This window comes from Rhinoderma darwinii, chromosome 7 (assembly GCF_050947455.1).
Source record: "Rhinoderma darwinii isolate aRhiDar2 chromosome 7, aRhiDar2.hap1, whole genome shotgun sequence".
Taxonomy (NCBI): domain Eukaryota; kingdom Metazoa; phylum Chordata; class Amphibia; order Anura; family Rhinodermatidae; genus Rhinoderma; species Rhinoderma darwinii.
Window position 1 is genome coordinate 4,472,334 of NC_134693.1, and position 18,436 is coordinate 4,490,769.

Genomic DNA, 18,436 nt, shown 5'->3' on the forward strand with positions numbered 1-18,436 from the left:
ACATTTACCATTAACTTAGAAAGAGGATTGGCTTGAATGGCACAAAATTAACTTACCAGATTTGCTTCACCCATGCACAGCAGACAATGATGTCACCAAATACGATGATGACATCACTCTGTATATATAAGTAATAATTTGCATATATGAGCCCTATCTGCATAATGACATCATTGCGTAATTAGAATAATGCCTCATTGTCTCTACTCCACTCACTTAAAGGGGTTGCCCACGCACGGAGGCAGCCGGAGCAGCTGATCGCTGCGGGGTCTGGTTGTCGGACCCCCACCGATCATATACTGATCACCTATACTGGATAGGTCAATTGTCTGTGATTGGACAACTCTTTTAAAGCGCCGCTCTGTTATGTTACAGGGGGGCTTATTGGCCGGCTAGACCTCCTGCAGCCTGTGCACCCTGTATTGCGCCACCGCTGATGGGACTGCACAATGAAGGCATGGAGTGAATTTCCTTCTTAATTTCCAGAACTTTGTGGAGTTATTTTAGTGGAACAGATGAAGGTTCCCCGGATACATTCAGAGATTGTGGCGGGAATCCTTCTATCATGCAGCAGGGTGACCCTGGGCTGTCCGGGCACATGAAGTGCCTGTCGGGTAGAGCTGTAGCACCCTGTATCCTCCTCTGCTGGGTGCGGTTCCTAAGTCTGTGTGACTCATCCCCAGGATTTCCTTGATGCTTATGTGGTTTTAGCTCAGGGCTGTGCTCAGGCGGGGGGGGGGCTGCAAAAATATTTGATGCCAGGCGAAGCGAGTGACACGACCTGTGCAGCACAGGGAGCAGAAAAGACACAAATGTATCAACTTGTATCACTGGTCTGATGCCCGGTCACCTTCCCAGCGCTGACCCAGGACTGATAACTGACCCTATGTGCTTGTGCGCTCTATATAATTTTATCTTCATTTTCAAGATCTCTGCTTATTGTCAATGAATGGTAACATTCTTCTTTACATCTAGAGGCTGAAAACCCCTCCTGTCCAGCTGACACAGCTGCAGGGCTTGTTACATGAGAGAGCTCTGAAATAATTATTGCGCTGTGCATCTGTGTGAGTGGGACTAGGTCAGGACAGGTTTTCAGCTTCTGGATGCAAATAAAAGCCTTTACTGACAGCAAGCAGAGATCTTGAAAATGGTCTATCTGTATAATATTTATCTATCTTATAATTATCTAGCTATCTAACTATTTCATGTCTATTTGTCCTCTACTTCATTACACCCAGGAGAGTCCAGAGCAGCAGCGTTTAGTGTTGCAGGTTGTGCTGTGCAGGCGGCAGGAATCAGGCGAAGTTCCTCTGGGAGTCAAATCCAGCAAAAAGACAGCGCTCCCAATTAGGTGAAGCAAAAAATAAATACAAAAAATTGACTTTTATTCCATCCGCGACGTTTCGGTCATAGACCTTTCTCAAACCTAAGAAAACGACAGGTCGAATACGGAATAATAAAAAGTCCATTTTTTTTTTTTTTGCTAAATGGGAGCGCTGCTCTATCTATCTATCTATCTATCTATCTATCTATCTATCTATCTATCTATCTATCTATCTCATATCTTTCTATCTATCTATCTATCTATCTCATATCTTTCTATCTCATATCTATCTATCTATCTATCTATCTACCTCATATCTATCTATCTATCTATCTATCTATCTACCTCATATCTATCTATCTATCTATCTATCTATCTATCTATCTATCTATCTATCTATCTACCTCATATCTATCTATCTATCTATCTATCTCATATCTATCTATCTCATATCTATCTATCGCATATCTATCTATCTATCGCATATCTATCTATCTATCTATCTATCTATCTATCTATCTATCTATCTATCGCATATCTATCTATCTATCTATCTATCTATCTATCTATCTATCTATCTATCTATCTATCTATCTATCTATCTATCTATCTATCTATCTATCTATCTATCTATCTATCTATCCTTCTATCTATCTATCAGAGCTGGTTATTCCATTTAGAACTCTCCTAAAATCAGATAATGAACTTGATCGTCTCTGCCCTCCGGTATCCATAGGGGAGGTTCCCACCTGTCAGATACGCTGCGGATCCGCAAGGGAATAACGTGCAGAAAATCCGCAGAGTTTAGAGCAACAGCAAAGTCGATGAGATTTTAACAAATCTCACCCCACGCTGTGGGTAAAAACACACGTAATTCGTGCAAAAATTCAGCTGCGGAGCGACTTTATGCTGCGGATTCTGAGCGGAGTTGCTGCGTTTTTCCCCATAGACTTGTAAAGGGAGAACAAAATTAATTGTAAAAATCGGAAGTTGTTTTTACTGTGATTTTGCTGCATTTTCGGAGATATATGTGCAGCAAAAATGCAGTATTTACTGCGGATTTCTGTGAAGGATTTACCTGCGAATTCCTGAGATTCTGCTTCAGAAAATGCGCAGTGTATCCGGCCCGTGGGAACAACAACACCCTTACAGAAGACCCACGACTTATTCCTTCTCTGGACGGAGGGACAGATAGGGTATGTTCACACTCTGTGTTTTCAGCCGTTTTTCAGTGCGTAAACGCCGGAAGCTGAACGCCTCCAAACATCTGCCCATTGATTTCAATGGAAAAAAACTGCGTTTCGTTCAGACGTGGGTGTTTTTTTATGCAACCGTTTGTAATAACAGCGCGTAAAAAAAAAACAAAAAAAAAAACACGCCCCGTAAAAAGGAGCACATCACTTTTTGAGCCATTTTTTATTGTGTCAATAGAAAAACAGCTCCAAAAACAGCTCCAAAAAACAGCTCCAAAAACAGCTCCAAAAAACAGCTGTTTTGCCTTGAAAAGAGCTCCGTAATTTACAGCGGTTTTTACTTTAGCGTGGGAGCACAGCCTCACTCCATGCTTTCTTCTGGATCACCTGTATACCTTATACCTTACCTGTGCATAGTAAAGAGTCACGAGGCTCAACCTCACAGACACCCGGAGGCTAATATCTCAGACGGTGCCCCCCTCCCGAGTCCTGGGTGTGTCTCTTATTCTAAAACTATAAAGAATAAAGTGTTTATGGGGAGAGGACGGGGCTGCTGCCTGTCAGTGAGTGACGTCCTGCGGCTGCTGCTGATTGGACGCTGGTGGAGCCGGGGCTGTTCCTTCCCATTCACTTCTTCATAAACTAAACCAATGCAGGACGCAGAGTTGTTTCCGCTTCTCTCACTGGCTCTTTGTCTCCCCTCATCCAGGTCACTCACTCACAACTTTTACTCCAACTAACGCTGCTCTAACCTTCCTCTCCTCTCTAATCCCTTATATGAGGCGCGAGCTTCTCCGTACCTCCCTATTTCTAATTTCTTCTATAAGTATCTTGGACTTTACCGATACCATTATGGATACATTACAGTCCGACCGCCTCCATATTTTGTAAGTACACGGTTTATTTTGTATCTTCTGTTCACTTTGCGCTTAAATAACGATTTCGGAATAAAATGAATCGGAACGAAATAACAGATTTTTTATTTTATTTTTGCAACAATTTGACATTTCGTCTCCCATAGAAAATAAACATCCAGAACGGACCATGAAAGTTTTTGTTTCTTTTTACTGGAAAGAATGGCGCAGTAGATGCCATTATATTCCATGGAAGACGCAATACATGACCAGGGATAACAATGCGTCCGTACGGCGTCGCTGCTGCAAATGGTTCACGATTTTAGCACGAGTCCTGGCTGAGCCTGACGGGATAATAATTTGGGAGTTGGAGGCATCACATGATCACGGAGAGCTCTGATCTCGGCTTCGTTTACGCCCGCACTGTTTTAGCAATAAAGAACTGAGGCTTTTTTTTCCGGCGATTTATTCGTCCTCCATTGAACGGTCCTTTTTTTTAAAATTTATTTTGGTTCTGCGCTAATTTTGTTAGTAAAAAAACATTCGTTTTTCCGTTACGATTTTGTTACATTGTAGCTGATGGAGATTGTAGCGGTTCGTTCTGTTAAAACCGCGCCGCTCTGACCTCCCGACCAGACACTCCTGTAATATCCTGGTGATAGTGGTGGACACCGGGCACGAGGACGGGTACCAGGTGCTGGCACTGCTCTGTGGTTTGCGATCGGGCCATCGCCAGCATCTATCGCCTCATGGTTACATAAGAGGTTTCCTTTGCGGTATTGTTATGATACACAAGACCAAGCATCAAAATGGCGCCGGCGTAGGTGCGGCTCTCGTGTATAATGGCTTTTATTGAAGAGCGTGATTAAAAGAGAAAGGACGCACAATTTTTAGGGGGGAGTCCACCAGGGGGTGTGAGGGGCCTATGAATGGACCTGTGTACGATAGTGGGAAGGGGGACCAGGGTGCAAGAAGTTCCATTTATAGTTCAGGTGCTTGGAAACTTTTGATGGCAGAATAATTTGTATATCGTTGTGAGAAAAAGACCAAGATTTATATATATATATTGTGTTTGTGTATAAATGTGGGTGTTTGTGTATGTATGTATATGTTCGTGTGCATGTGTTTGTTAGTTTTGTGTGCGTGTGTGTGTTTGTGTATATCCGTGTGCACGTGTTTGTGTTAGTTTGTATAAGTAGGTATGAATGCATGAGTGTGTGTATGTGTCTATGTGAGTGTGTGTATGTGTCTATGTGAGTGTGTGTATGTGTCTATGTGTGTATGTGTGAGTGTGTATATAAATATATGTACATGTGTTTGTGTTAGTTTGTGTGTACATCTTTGTTTATATGAATGTGTGTGTGTGTATGTATAGTCTTTTATACATGTGTTTATGTGTTTGCATATATATATGAATGTCTGTGTGTGTGTGTGTGTGTGTGTGTGTGTGTGTGTGTGTGTGTGTGTGTGTGTGTGTGTGTGTGTGTGTGTGTGTGTGTGTGTGTGTGTGTGTGTTCGGTTCTAGTCTATCTCTCATAATTATCTGGCTATTTCATGTCTATCTCATATCTTATATGCAGTTTTCTGTGTGTGTGTGTGTGTGTGTGTGTGTGTGTGTTAGTTTGTATATGTATGAATGTGTGTACAGATGTAGACATTTTCATCCTGACTGATAACTTGCTGCAGTGTGATATCACACAACAAGTCATTGAAAAAGTCAAGATAAAGCCTCCTGCCGCTGTGTATTTAATGTGTTAAAAGTCAAGATAAAGAGGGCTACATCTGTGCATGTTTGGTTGTGGTGCGGATCTGTGGATCTTTGTTTTTTCTGTGTGTCTGTCGACACTTTGCCATTCATCGGAGACACAATGCGCCGTGCTGCCATGTCTATTATTATTGTATCCTCCTCGTTATCGCTACGAGTCGCATTTGTCGCACGGTTAATAATTCTCGATTATAGAACGACTCAGATTTAATGCACAGAAAATAACTTTTTATAAAAACAAGGACCCCCCCCCCCCCCCATTGCTGCAGCTTCATGCGGCGGTGGTGACAATGGCGGCTCATCACCTCCCCCCCCTCAGGTGCAGCGCGGTCACCCGCATGTGTTGTGTAAGGACGCAGTAACGTGCGGCTCGGTGTCTGAGTCACCGCGGGATCTGCAGAGCAGGAAACGACAGAATAAACAAAACCAAGTAAAGGAGTCGATGAAGAATGTGCCGAGCCCCGTGCGTCTCCTGCTCCTGTGGAACTACAACTCCCAGCATGTCCTGCCAGCCACACAACCCTAGGTGGATCCTGGTGATCCGTCAGTAAATGTGTATTGCATCCTGGGCAGAGTCATTTTCTTTCCTTGGATGCCCCCCCTGCGCCACCGGTGCCCGTCATTCATTATGGATCCAATGTCTGGCAGTGATATGCAGCCCCCCCCCCCCCCGCAGGGTACTGACCCAGCTTTCCCAGACTCCTCGATGGCAAAGTCTTACAGTAGAACATTCTCTGACTTCATGTCAATGCATAACTAGGCTGACCTGCCATTCTGGAGTCTTGGAAAGCTGGGTGCCTGCACCTGTGTCAATATAAGTCTTTGACCTCTTAAAAATTCTACTCATCTATTGTCTCTGTCCCCAAGAAAGCTGCGCGATAACCATTGTGGCGGCTCCTGCCGCTTCCACAGGCTTTGCACTCAGCTTTCTTAGAGTCCTGAATGGTAAATCTGCATCGTTAGGCAGCCTAGATAGCAGAGAGGGGTGTCGCACATTTGCCCTTCAGAAATTGTACAGGGCACTTGGGTCGAGAGATTTTATTTTGTGCAGAAAACCGCAGAGAGCGTGCGCAGCGCACAGACCCAGAGGTGACAGTGTTTTGTGGTTCCCCCTCCCCCAATCAGAGCGCAGCTGATAGTAAAAGGCGGCTGCACGGCTGGGTCGGCAGGTTTAGGTCTCGTTCACACTTGTGATGATATTTTTATTATAATGTAGAAAAAAGAGGAAATGTAGAGAATAATTCCGTTAATCCGGCATCAATGGGACCTGATAGGTGCCAGATTATCAAATATGTCTCTGCTCCTGGTCTTGTGACCTTCCACGTTACACTTCAGGTCTGTGCAGGAAACCAATGGCAGATTATCAGACGTTCTGAACTATCAAATGCCGAATGAATGGAATTTCCCAGTATAAATGAATATTCCCTGTTTATTCTGTCTGGGGAACAATAAATAAATGTTAGTTGTGGAAAATATAAAATTACAGGTGAGACATCGAAATCAACTGAAACCCATCATGTCCATTCAGAGCTCGTCTTAAAGAGAATCTCCCCCTTTTACCATCTTGTCATTTTTAGGTGAAAATTTTTGAGCGGATTAATTTCTTAATATATCTTTATAGTGGTCAGAGCTTTGTTTTTCTGATACAGAGCTCCAAATCCCCTGCATAGACAGAGTTACATGATAACATTCTGCTGCCTGCAGCCACCACTAGGGGGAGCTCCCTTCATACAGATATATACAGCTCCCAAAGAGTTACATGATAACATTCCTCTGCCTGCAGTCACCACAAGAGGGAGCTCATTACATACAGATATATACAGCTCCCATAGAGCTACATGATAACATTCTGTAGCCTGCAGTCACCACTAGGGGGAGCTCACTACATACAGATCTATACAGCTCCCATAGAGCTACATGATAACATTCTGTAGCCTGCAGTCACCACTAGGGGGAGCTCACTACATACACTATACACAGCTCCCATAGAGTTACATGATAATATTCTGTAGCCTGCAGTCACCACTAGGGGGAGCTCACTACATACAGATATATACAGCTCCCATAGAGTTACATGATAACATTCTGCTGCCTGCAGTCACCACTAGGGGGAGCTCCCTTCATACAGATATATACAGCTCCCATAGAGTTACATGATAACATTCTGCTGCCTGCAGTCACCACTAGGGGGAGCTTACTACATACAGATATATAGAGCTCCCATAGAGTTACATGATAACATTCAGCTGCCTGCAGTCACCACTAGAGGGAGCTCACTACATACAGATATATACAGCTCCCATAGAGTTACATGATAATATTCTGCTGCCTGCAGTCACCACTAGGGGGAGCTTACTACATACAGATATATAGAGCTCCTATAGAGTTACATGATAACATTCAGCTGCCTGCAGTCACCACTAGGGGAAGATCAAGATATATTAATATTGAGTTCAATGTATAAAAAGTATGCACTGAGCTCCCCCTAGTGGTGGGTAAAGGTAGAATTTTATCATGTAACTATGACTATGCAGCGGATTTGGAGCCATGACCCCTATAAAGATATATTAGGGGATTATTCAGTACAGAATGTTGAAGACATCTATCCAGTCCCATGCAGGATAAGATAAATGAATCAGACACATGTAAGTGTCCAGCAAGTAGTGCCGGTACTAACAGTGCCCATCCTCATATTAGTGCCCATCCTCATAAAATACCAGACACTTATAAGTGACCAGACAGTAGCTCAGTCCTGATAGTTCTCATGACTTTATGTCAACCTTCAACAGCTGCCCAGATGGCAGTGCCAGTTTTAGTAGTGCCCATATTTATTGCACCCCAGCTGCTGAGGACGTTATTGAAAAAGGTTCAGGAAATAGGAAATGAACGGATACAGAACTTGGAGGATCCATGGAAATCTGTCCAAAAATAGTTAACGCATGCAGTGCGTCCCTGCACAGCCCCCAAACTGCAGACAGGGGGTTTACCCGCTGGGAGGAGCAGTGCAGGGAGAGCCCACCTCTTTACTGAAAGACGATCAGATTTACTAGACATACTACTCCACCCGGCCCACAGACTCACTGAGTTCAGTCCCCATTCTTAACCGCTGTTTAGCTCACAGAGGAATATTTAGACTGAAAACAATTGTAACAAACCCCCAGCTGTGAGAAGCATTAGGTCAGGACAAGTTTTTAGTCACTGGATGTAAAGAATAATAATTCCATTCACTGACAGCAAGCAAAGATTTTGAAAGTGGTGTGGAATTAAAACTCAAAGCCGATTAGAAAGTTGCAAAACGTTTCATTCTACAATGATTAGACTTTAATTTACAGAAAACTGGACAACGGCCCTTTAATTAATCAGCGGCTCATCAATGTCAATCACTAAAGTCAAAAATAGAAATCGCTCCCCGTGTCGGCTCCATTGCTGCTGCCTGGATTTACCGGTGAAGCAGCGGCTGCTCCCGACTACTCGGCTGCCATGGCGGTCACAATTCTTTTATGTGGTAGTGACGTCATGTCTGCCCGGGGATAAGATCGCGACGCTCGTCTCTCCTCTGCTCGCCGCTTGTTGTTTTTTCCCCTGATCTAAGCAGAAACAGGAGCCATAAAATCTTCTGTAATTCTCTGTTTTCTCCAAACCATCTAAACATTTCCATGCAGCACAACAGCTGCCAAGTATACAGCCGGGCTGTCTGGGCGCGTGGGGGGAGGGGAACACCCATGTGGCCGACCTCCGTCCCACGGAGGGGCGCAATGTAAAGGTCAATGCAGAAATCCACCGATTACCGGGCAGCGAGAACTGATCACATCCAAACCGCACAATTTACCTAGAATGGGGGTCCGCGCCGCACGTAAAAACACAAATGTGGCTGCGTTTTACTTTTGCGCTTTCTGCCATTGAAGGTAAAAAACCGCCAGGGATAGAGGGAGCCGGTGTGAGGCTAGGACGCCACGGAGGGACTGCGCTGCCTTCGAGATGCGCTACAATGACACGGCCGGACTAACCAGCGCACGTAGATTATAACGCGATAATATAATAGAGAATCCAGCATCCAATAATCCGGAAACTCGAACAATCCGGCAGCGGTCAGGAATCACCGACGACAATTTTGAGCCTCGTTCCCCATCGGCTTCCATTATAAAAAAAATACCGCGTGTTGTACGTTTTTTTTGTGGGATGCCTCAGTATTGAATAACGTCGTCAGTAACACTAGGCAATATAGATAAAATAAGGGGTATACAGGCCCGACGTGTGACAGAAGAACGGCATACAGCAGGTCAAGGGGTCCTATAGATGCGGTCAGCGGATTTACCGGCGCATACACACGATATAGACGACTAATAACGGCATGTGAACATGACCCTAAAGCAGTTCTAGTGTATATAGTGGATCATAATATAACAATGTATAATGTCATGTACCGTATAGCAGAGCCGAATATGTTGTATAGTACAACGCGGGATAATGTGTATAGAGAATAATGGTGATACAGCGTGTCCGTGTCCTGTACCCCAAGTGTCCGTGTCCTGTACCCCAAGTATCAGTGTCCTGTACCCCAAGAGTCAGTGTCCCATTATCCTGTACCCCAAGTGTCAGTGTCATTATACTGTACCCCAGGTGTCAATGTATCATTATCCTGTACCCCAAGTCTCAGTGTCACTGTCGTGTACCCCAAGTGTCAGTGTATCATTATCCTGTACCCCAAGTGTCAGTGTATCATTATCCTGTACCCCAAGTGTCAGTGTCACTGTCGTGTACCCCAAGTGTCAGCGTATCATTATCCTGTACCCCAAGTGTCAGTGTCACTGTCGTGTACCCCAAGTGTCAGCGTATCATTATCCTGTACCCCAAGTCTCAGTGTCACTGTCGTGTACCCCAAGTGTCAGCGTATCATTATCCTGTACCCCAAGTGTCAGCGTATCATTATCCTGTACCCCAAGTCTCAGTGTCACTGTCGTGTACCCCAAGTGTCAGCGTATCATTATCCTATACCCCAAGTCTCAGTGTCACTGTCGTGTACCCCAAGTGTCAGCGTATCATTATCCTGGATCCCAAGTGTCAGTTTATCATCATCCTGTACCCCAAGTGTCAGTGTCACTGTCCTGTACCCCTTAAGTTGTAGTATTCGGGTGCCTTGACTGGAGTTCGTGATGTCACTTTGTCACATCATGGGAGATTTTTAGGACTCTACTTTGCGGTAGATCAGACATTATATACATCGTCCAGTCCCTGATAATTATCTGAGCAGGAACGCGTCACCAGGAGACAGTCATGAAATCATCAGAACATCTGAGAGGTGAAGTCACATGATTAAAGGGGCGCTCCTCCCGCAGGTCATCCACACAGTGCCGTCAAATTGCGTTTCTTGCTGCAATTTTTGGTGTTTTGCATAAGTGGCGCTGTGTAAATGTACCCGGCCGGATTATGGCTCATTGATCTTGAGGTGCATTTAGCAGGAAGCAGACGCCATAAAGTGTAACGCCGCTCGCTGGACGATCACTGATCACAACAGATTTTAAAAAATGTTTGCATTGTCGATATAATTGTTGACAACTGCAAAATATTGTTCAACTGTCCGTGTGACCGTCCATTAATGGCAACGTGGCAAGGTCGTGAGGTCACACATGGGGTAATACTTTTGATATTTTGGAAAAATTGCGCAATTCACACTCCCCCTCTTCCTATGTCCTCACACCGCTGTTCTGCCATAGACGTATAATTACAATGTTAATCCTGTCAGATCTGCTTTGTGTCCCTGAATGTGAAGCGCTCATAGGTCCCTCATTTAACATACGCTGGGGTCCGTCAGGCTGAAAAAAAACTTTGTTGTGCGTCCCCCGGACTCAGATCCACTACAATATTGGTGAATCCGCAAATCCAGACCATAAAATGACTTGTCCTGAGTTTTTGATTTCCGGATTTGCGTCCCACACACGGATCCGTGTAAACCACAGTCGTGGGCAGGGGGGCATAGAAATGAATGGGTCCGCAAAAATGCGGATAAATTGCGGCCACAAAAGCACGATCGTGTGCACGAGGCCTTAGATCGGGGAGTGGAATCTTTACATCTATAGGCCGGTTTAGGCTCCCTTGACCCTTTTTTTTTTTTTGCAGCATTTTTTTTGTTTAAACGCATGAAAATAACGGCAACATTTTTTGTTTGTTTTGTGATGGCGCATGCGGGGGGGGGGGGTTCTGGGAGATTTTTTCGAAATAATGTGTTGTAAATTATGTGATTCAAAGAATCTTCTTTGCAAAACATGATTCTGGAAAAAAAAAAAACACCACAAATAAGCCCGCAACACAGAGAAAAAAAAACAGTGGAGGTCTAAGGGAGAAAAACGCCAAACCAACCCCATGCTGAAATCGCAAATAAACGCCAATGACCCAAAAATCGCAAGGCAGAAGAATAAAAACACCCAAAAATAAACACCGCTGTTTGTAGTGCGTTTACTATTTCCCTATGGACTTCCAGTGAACTCGTGGCCGCAGCGGCAAAAAAACAAACTGGAAAAGAAGCCAAAACGAGTGTGGAAAAAAAAACCGTTGTGTGTGAACGCGCCCTCGGGGTGAAGCTTTTTCTCTTTCCCTTCAGCTGGACGGGAGGACGGTGATGACCATTGACATAGAGCGGGCAGCAGCACGGACACTCATTAGCATACTAGGCAGGCTCATTTGCATGTTAGTCTGGGCAGTCAGCATGCTACATCCACTGTCAGCAGACCCTCCTCCAGCCCATTGGTTCATGATGTCATATAGAGTTTATAAGCTGATAAGGGGCCCCTGAGCAGAGGGGCCCCATCTCATACCCCCCTGATGTGTAGAGATATATAAACCTCCATGATGAGACGCGGCTTGTGAGAGATGATCCTTGGTTTTCCTAATAACGTTGGTGGTTGACATTAGATACACAATGGAGGATCAAAGGGATGACGAGAGACAACACCCAAACACACACGCTCAGCATCAAAGGAAAGCGCCATTTATTTATTTTTTCGTCTTGCCAAATTATGAGGCCAATTTGCACATAATGGCGACAGTGATGTTTACGTTTCCTTCAGGCTGATTAGAACGCGGCTTAACGAAGCTTCAGAGGACCTCAGGGCGAGGTCACACGGGAGCAGACGCTTTTCCCAGGCTGGATACATTATTCATGTCGGTGCAGAGTTCACGTAGTGACACAGTTATTGAAAGTAGTAGAATGTTAAAAAAGCAACGTTGCCCATAGCAATGGGATCATTTAGCGGTTATTGACTGCACAAGAGCTGGAGTCATTGGAACTTTTACCTGCAGCCCTAGGGAAAAGTGCAGATAATGAGCTGTGCCATGTGACAAACTCAGCTCTACTACATCTGGAGAAGACCATGAGGTTTACCTTGAGTCATGTGGATGGTGGAGAAACCCTTTAACAATTCATGTACAAAACGAAAAGGGATTTCACCATGAAACAAGTTGGAACCGAGGACGAAACTAGTTCTGTGGAGGCTCGTGGGCAAAATGTTACACAAAAAACACTGGATCCATGTAAAAGTGGGAAATTGTAGAGCCACAATTTATTAAAAGAACCAATCAATGGACCTGCATAAAAGTACGATAGGGCGCCCATATAACAGGGCCTTGTAGGGTTTAAATCATATCACGATACAGTGTCCACTCTACAGTACCCAAATAATATCAGTGCGAGAAAATACCACCCATAGAGTTCCCAAATAATACGACCATAGAGTTCCCAAATAATACCACCATGGAGTTCCCAAATGATACTACCATAGAGTTCCCAAATAATATCACCATAGAGTTCCCAAATAATACCACCATGGAGTTCCCAAATAATATCACCATACAGTGCTCAAATAATACCACCATGGAGTTCCCAAATAATATCACCATAGAGTTCCCAAATAATACCACCATGGAGTTCCCAAATAATATCACCATACAGTGCTCAAATAATACCACCATGGAGTTCCCAAATAATATCACCATAGAGTTCCCAAATAATATCACCATAGAGTTCCCAAATAATACCACCATGGAGTTCCCAAATAATATCACCATAGAGTTCCCAAATAATATCACCATGGAGTTCCCAAATAATATCACCATAGAGTTCCCAAATAATATCACCATAGAGTTCCCAAATAATACCACCATGGAGTTCCCAAATAATATCACCATAGAGTTCCCAAATAATATCACCATGGAGTTCCCAAATAATATCACCATGGAGTTCCCAAATAATATCACCATGGAGTTCCCAAATAATACCACCATAGGCTGCCTAAATAATACCGCACTATAGAACCTTATCAATACCCCTATATAGCGTCCTAATAATGCCACAATAGAGAACTATATACCACTATAGTCCAAATAATGCTATGACTGAGTCCCCGAATAACAATGCCAAGTAGTTTTTAAATGATACCGGCATACACTATCCGCTCTATAGTACCTAATACCACAATATAGTGCCCTAATAATACCAGTATACAGTATTTGCTCTACAGTACTTAATACAGGGGCGTATCTAAGGGGGGGGGGGTATGTGCCCTGTGCGCAACTGGGAGAGAAGGTAGGGGGGGCACCGGGCGCAGATACAATTAAATACTCCTTCTGGAGTGGAATCCCCCCTATCCATATATGGACAGTGACGCCAGGTGACCTGGGGTATGTCCCGCTGTCAACTGTATTTGCGTCCTCCGTATACTGTATGGGGGCTTCTAAGGCGGCATTATACTGTATGGGGGGATTTGATTGGGCATTATACTGCATGGGGCATCTGTGTGGGCATTATATAGTATGGGGGCATTTGTGTGGGTATTATGCTGCATGGGAGAATCTGTATGGGGGCATTATACAATATGATGGCAGCTAAGGGGGCATTATACTGTATGGGGCCAGCTATAGGGGCATAATACTGTATGGGGGCATCTATGGGGCATTATACTTTATGGTGGCAGCTATGGGGCATTATACTATATGGTGGCAGCTAGAGGTGATTATACTGCGTTACTATGCGCTCGGCATCGGTTGTCCCTCTTTGTGATACTTGAAAGTTGGGAGGTCTGGAGGAATCCTCGGCCAAAGCGTTGCCGATGCTCTTCCCGGGGATTCTGCTCCTGGAGAAGCCCCTGACGTCCGTGCTTGAGCCGTCTAGTATTACCAATGGCAGAATATAAAGCCTGTAAAGTCTGTCCTACCTTTCTGATCTCGGCCACACATGGGCCGATATCTCACCAAAACTGACGCAAACCCAAAGGTCTTGATGTATGAAGGGTAAGAGATCGGTGCAATGAGGGAGGATCCGGAATATGAGGGTCGTCATGTAACAGAAGGGAAGCGGAGGGCCTGGCTGGACTCGCGCAGCAGTAGCGTGGGCTGGTGGTTGCGATTGATGGCTGATGATGTTGCTTCAAGTGGTTTTCCCGGTGACTCATCTCGTTTGTGTTGTTGTCAGGCGTTGACCCGTTTCTATGTATCTAATCGCGGATATTTCCATTTGTTGCAGGTGGCGGATGATGCGTCACGCTATAAAACGGGAGGAACATACGACTAGAATTCCTACAAAGGCCTCGTAAGACTTTAACACATCTGTTCCTTCCCCCTCCTTGAGCCACCAGTAGGAACGTACATTATGGAGACTATTGAGATAGTAAGTCACAGACCATTGAGGTTCCTCTCGGAACGTAGAGTTCAGTTTAAACCTCCAAAAATATTTTCACGCCCTCCCCTGATCCGATCTAATGACCATCCAGCGATAACAATCCAGATCATCTCAGGACACGCGTTCAGCATTCGCCTAAAGGCATTTCCCTTATACATCACTTGGACTACTGATAATGTTCTGTAATTCCCCGGAACAGATAATTGGAGGAGTTTCCATTCAAGAAACATTAGACCATTATTAAAATGATGGCAGGTTCTACCCCATATAGAAAACAGCTGTGGCTGGAGAAATACAAGACATTGACCAAACATTTCTTCTTCTGATATCCTTTACTTAGGTCTGGAGAAGAATATATTACTGATGTCAGCATCATGGGAGGAGCTGTGACAACTTCTCATTCATTTCCATGAAAAAATCCCTACTGACACTTTTAGAAGATGTAACAATATAACTGATGTGTGACATCATGGATCTCATGAAGCTGCTCCATGTGCATCAATCAGGGCGGGGTGCAACTTTCTAATCAGTCAATCTCTATGAAGTCCCCTGGGCAAAATATGTGTAGACGCCCAACCCATTTTTGTATTTTTTTTTAAAGGGAAATGGAGAATAATGCTACCACAAAACTTTCAAGTTACAGTGCCATACAATGTTTAACTGATACCACTATATATGCCCACATAATACTACCATACAGTGAACACATACATCCATACATTGCCCACATAATACTACCATACACTGCCCACATACATCCATACACTGCCAACATAATACTACTATACACTGTCCACATACATCCATACACTGCGCACATAATACTACCATACAGTGAACACATACATCCATACATTGCCCACATACTACCATACACTGCCCTCATAATACTACTATACACTGCCCACATAATACTACTATACACTGTCCACATACATCCATACACTGCCCACATAATACTACTATACAGTGAACACATACATCCATACACTGCCAACATAATACTACTATACACTGTCCACATACATCCATACACTGCGCACATAATACTACCATACGGTAAACACATACATCCATACACTGCCCACATAATACTACCATACAGTGAACACATACAGCCATACATTGCCCACATAATACTACTATACACTGTCCACATACATCCATACACTGCCCACATAATACTACTATACAGTGAACACATACAGCCATACATTGCCCACATACTACCATACACTGCCCTCATAATACTACTATACACTGCCCACATAATACTACTATACACTGTCCACATACATCCATACACTGCCCACATAATACTACTATACAGTGAACACATACATCCATACATTGCCCACATAATACTACCATACACTGCCCACATACATCCATACACTGCCCACATAATACTACTATACACTGTCCACATACATCCATACAATGCCCACATAATACTACTATACACTGTCCACATACATCCATACACTGCCCACATAATACTACCATACACTGCCCACATACATCCATACACTGCGCACATAATACTACCATACGGTAAACACATACATCCATACACTGCCCACATAATACTACTATACACTGTCCACATACATCCATACACTGCCCACATAATACTACCATACAGTGAACACATACAGCCATACATTGCCCACATAATACTACTATACACTGTCCACATACATCCATACACTGCCCACATAATACTACTATACAGTGAACACATACAGCCATACATTGCCCACATACTACCATACACTGCCCTCATAATACTACTATACACTGCCCACATAATACTACTATACACTGTCCACATACATCCATACACTGCCCACATAATACTACTATACAGTGAACACATACATCCATACATTGCCCACATAATACTACCATACACTGCCCACATACATCCATACACTGCCCACATAATACTACTATACACTGTCCACATACATCCATACAATGCCCACATAATACTACTATACACTGCCCACATAATACTACTATACACTGCCCACATAATACTACTATACACTGTCCACATACATCCATACACTGCCCACATAATACTACTATACAGTGAACACATACATCCATACATTGCCCACATAATACTACCATACACTGCCCACATACATCCATACACTGCCCACATAATACTACTATACACTGTCCACATACATCCATACACTGCCCACATAATACTGCCATACAGTGAACACATACTACTATACACTGCCCACATAATACTACCATACACTGCCCACATACATCCATACACTGCCCACATAATACTACTATACACTGTCCACATACATCCATACACTGCCCACATAATACTACCATACGTTGAACACATACAGCCATACACTGCCCACATAATACTACCATACAATGCCCACATACATCCATACACTGCCCACATAATACTGCCATACGGTGAACAAATACATCCATACACTGCCCACATAATACTACCATACAGTGAACACATACAGCCATACACTGCCCACATAATACTACCATACACTGCCCACATACATCCATACACTGCCCACATAATACTACCATACAGTGAACACATAATACTACTATACACTGCCCACATAATACTACTATACACTGTCCACTGTCCACATACATCCATACACTGACCACATAATACTACTATACACTGTCCACATACATCCATAAACTGCCCACATAATACTACTATACACTGTCCACATACATCCATACACTGCCCACATAATACTACTATACACTGCCCACATACTACTACTATACACTGCCCACATACATCCATACACTGCCCACATAATACTACTATACACTGTCCACATACATCCATAAACTGCCCACATAATACTACTATACACTGTCCACATACATCCATACACTGCCCACATAATACTACTATACACTGCCCACATACATCCATACACTGCCCACATAATACTACTATACACTGCCCACATACATCCATACACTGCCCACATAATACTACTATACACTGTCCACATACATCCATACACTGCCCACATAATACTACTATACACTGTCCACATACATCCATACACTGCCCACATAATACTACTATACACTGCCCACATAATACTACTACTATACACTGCCCACATAATACCATCATACACAGCTCACATACTACTATACACTGCCCACATAATACCATCATACACAGCTCACATAATACTACTATACACTGTCCACATACATCCATACACTGCCCACATAATACTACCATACACTGCCCACATAATACTACTATACACTGCCCACATAATACTACCATACAGTGAACACATACTACTATATACTGTCCACATAATACTACTATACACTGTCCACATACATCCATACACTGCCCACATAATACTACCATACAGTGAACACATACATCCATACACTGCCCACATAATACTACTATACAGTGAACACATACAGCCATACATTGCCCACATACTACCATACACTGCCCTCATAATACTACTATACACTGCCCACATAATACTACTATACACTGTCCACATACATCCATACACTGCCCACATAATACTACTATACAGTGAACACATACATCCATACATTGCC

At 43.6% G+C, this 18,436-nt stretch overlaps 1 long non-coding RNA gene across 2 annotated transcripts in view; it reads left to right on the top strand.

The window, feature by feature from the left end:
• Nucleotides 1–15,289, top strand: part of LOC142657016 (uncharacterized) — a 30,357-nt gene extending 15,068 nt beyond the window's left edge. Inside the window, exons 2-3 of one of the 2 annotated variants that reach the window (XR_012849787.1) lie at nucleotides 14,651–14,794; nucleotides 15,147–15,289. This is a non-coding gene — a long non-coding RNA (uncharacterized LOC142657016). Of the gene's footprint in view, nucleotides 1–14,650; nucleotides 15,118–15,146 lie in introns of those variants that run through there. The other variant, XR_012849786.1, reaches the window with a different exon arrangement.
• Nucleotides 15,290–18,436: the final 3,147 nt, after the last annotated feature.